Genomic DNA, 3,556 nt, shown 5'->3' with positions numbered 1-3,556 from the left:
TGCTGCGAGCTATCAGTACCTATATGTGACAAAAAGGTAATAAAAGTATCCAGGTTGCGTTTTCCCAGCAGACACCTCGGCTTCATCAAGGACCGCCTCGTCATATCAGGTGGTTCGTTAGTTTTACATCAGCTTGTTTGAAATTAAAATGTTATGCATATTCATGCTTTCGAATTTTCAGTATACCTGCGCATATATGTATCATATTGGAGCAGATGCCGTTAAGAAGAAAGGATGTACCCAACCATTCAAATTGATAAACATGGAGATACAATCAGCAGAGTCTGATGATGTGCTGAGTACCTCTTCTAGATAGTATACACTACCGCTGACAGGGGAATTGCATGTGTGTTCTGCAATTCAAATTCGAACTAATAGCTATGGACATCCTGTCAGTGTGCGAGTATCTGTTATTGCAACTCCAGATTTGTTGTGACGTAAGCTTCTAATAGGGATACCTAAAAAAGCAAGATGCTGTTTCCGTCTTTTAATTGTGGATTTTGGTATTTGCATATGATAAAACACCTTTATCTTTCCTGAAATACTGTATGTCTGGCATTCGTTCTTTAGAAAATATCGCAAAGCTATATACGCTTGAATGAGAAATTTCCAATAGATTTTAACGAAGTTTTGACTTACAGCTTAGGACACACCCAGGGGCAAAAAACCCCCAGAGAGTATGTATGTATGTATGTATGTATGTATGTATGTATTACGTTGTATACGGTTGAGTACCTGCCATGATGAACGGCATGCTTATGCCACGGTCGACCAACAACAAAATGTAATCAAAAACGTGTGACGTCGTGATCAACCGGGTGTGAAACAAGTCTTTGTAACACTAAAATCGCCACAGATCACAAATTGGAAACACTTTAATGAAGTCGCTGACTAACGTCCCATTCTAATAACAAATGAACGTGCACTTCTTCTTGTTCTCGGTGTTTGATACAGTTAGCGTACAGTTGTTCATAATCGTACGGAGTGGACCGCCTGTAGTCGGCTTCACTATATGTACATGTTGATCGAATCCAAAGCTTCCTTACTAATATTTTATGAAACTTCGCCTCGATCGCTAAATAGCATATTGTGTAAGATTTTAGGAGGAATTTCCTGTAGCCACTGTTGAATATCGTCGGCTGGAGGATGCCAACACGTTACAGGATGCCAACACGTTTTGCAAAACGCATAGCAAAGGGAAAGAAAATAGTCCAAAATTCCCACACCTGACCTTATTTAGGCAAAGTGTGCCGGTCCGTGATATGGAAAATTACTGCCCGGTTAGAGCTCGCGATTTCGCCATAGTAATACACAGGGAAGTGATTATAGGTATGTGATAAAATTACTAACACGTGCTGTTGGGCAATATCACAATTTAGTGCCTGCCCTTTGACTGTCACTCTTTACCAAGATTTTGATAATGCCTTGCCTCCGGCTTAAACGTTGATAATGCCCGAACTTGTATGTGATATTATTTAAATATTGCCAGCAATGTAATATTGCCCGCGAGTAGACAAATTAATGACCGACCTCACTGCCTGCTGGAATCATTTTAGACAATGCGCTTTTGTTCTACCTTGAAATAATTATACTGTCAGTATAATACTCCAAGGTTCTACCCACTGTGACAAGTATCAGGCACGAGGCACACTGACGTATGATGTTGCACGAGCAAGAGCAGTCAACATACTTATGTTTTGTAGCACACCTATACTACGTGCTCTCTCTCTCTCTCTCTCTCTCTCTCTCTCTCTCTCTCTCTCTCTCTCTCTCTCTCTCTCTCTCTCTCTCTCTCTCTCTCTCTCTCTCTCTCTCTCTCTCTCTCTCTCTCTCTCAGTATACCGTTCCGTTCCTATGGTTAACCACGGCGAAAAGGACAAATACTCAATTTTGTTATCGCGATTTTCCGAATTTCTAATATTATTTTCTGTATATTTCAAATAAAGTTTTAAAACACTGTTTCCTCTCACTGCTTTTTTTTCTATTTCCTACCTGATATCACTGTCGTATCAGACTTTATCAGCTTTGCATTAATTAGTAGCGTGCTAATTCAAGAACAAACTCACTAGTTATTTGCCAACATTAACGCATTATGCCGTGAGTGTAAACATCTACTGATCCGACTAATGGAGCTTGTTGGCATGCAAGTGTTATTATTTGTTGTAACCGGGTATTGCTACTATTACACTATATCGTACTTAGTCAACGTCTGGCCCAAAGCAAGTGCAAACTTGAGCAACGTTGCTATAAAAATAGTCAAATTTTTAAACTAACTTTGGAAATCAATTAGATTTGATCCAAAGTTCATGAATAATAACAACAATTTTCGTTAGTCATTGAATGCATTTTGACAAATCCCAGTCAATTATATACCTTGTTTCATATTGGCTAATTAGAATAAGACCTCGAATATTAATTTCCAACAACATCGGGTAGTTATATAACTATGTGGAAGGTATTGGATAAGCTCTATTCCTGATGTCAGTAATTCAAGCAGAACAAACAAACAGACAAAGAGACTTGCAGACAGGGCTGTAAATATAAATTCCCACCTAAACATTGCTACAATTGTTTGTCTGGCTAGAGAAAATATCTCTTTGATGTTGTGAAATCTTCTCGTCTGGCTCGACAAAAATGTAATTAATATTTCCACATGTTATCGTCTGTCACGATAAAACTTGAATTACAATTGATTCATTTTAGTCAATTGACTGTCTCAAAAATATCAAAGAACCCGCCAACCTTAAGGTTTACCAGGGACGCGATAATTTGGCGATGATCTCCATAATGAAAGCTCATGCAGAAAGTATATTGGCAAAGATGTTTGTCACTCCATGAAACGCTGTTGATAAGATTTATGTCTAGCCAGACGATAAAATGTAGCAATGTCAGTGGGATTCTGTCGAGCCAGGCGACGTTTTGTTTCAGGGTGTGTGATTTTCGTTACTTGCATTCAAACGAAGGTAAAAATAGCACATGCAATCTGATTAAAATCTGATGTCTGAGTAAGGCTGGTTTGGTTTATTTACATGTACTTCCTCGTTGTCGTTTTTTTCGTTTGTTCAAGGAGTCCATGACCACTGCCTTCCTGCAGAGACGCCCACTCAATAAAGGAGAGAAAAAACCCTGACAACATGCAAAGAAATCAAGGTAACGTAAATAAAATATTTGAGCCGCAATTTTACACCAGATTTTATATTAATCAGATTGCTACAAAACAATGTTAAGCTCGACGTAAAATAGATGTTACAGTGTATCGTAAACAGACGATATGTTTATTGTGTATTACCCACATCGATGGGGACGTGGACAGTAACATTAGTAACATAATATAATGATTTGTACCTTCTAATACACGATGTCTGAAGAGAGCGATTTATCACTGCCAGTCCTGCCACGCATTGTAACAACAAATATCTATGATAAAGTTACAAGTCGATATATCAATGTATAGATTTTACGACCACTAAAACGTTACAGGATTTATTTTTGTTCAAATTTTGGCTAAAGCAATAAGTGAGCGGCAGTTTGTCGACGGGAACAAGTTCATGAAATC

Source organism: Glandiceps talaboti, chromosome 1 (genome assembly GCF_964340395.1).
Source record: "Glandiceps talaboti chromosome 1, keGlaTala1.1, whole genome shotgun sequence".
Lineage (NCBI taxonomy): Eukaryota > Metazoa > Hemichordata > Enteropneusta > Spengelidae > Glandiceps > Glandiceps talaboti.
Note: the sequence above shows the minus strand (reverse complement) of the source record.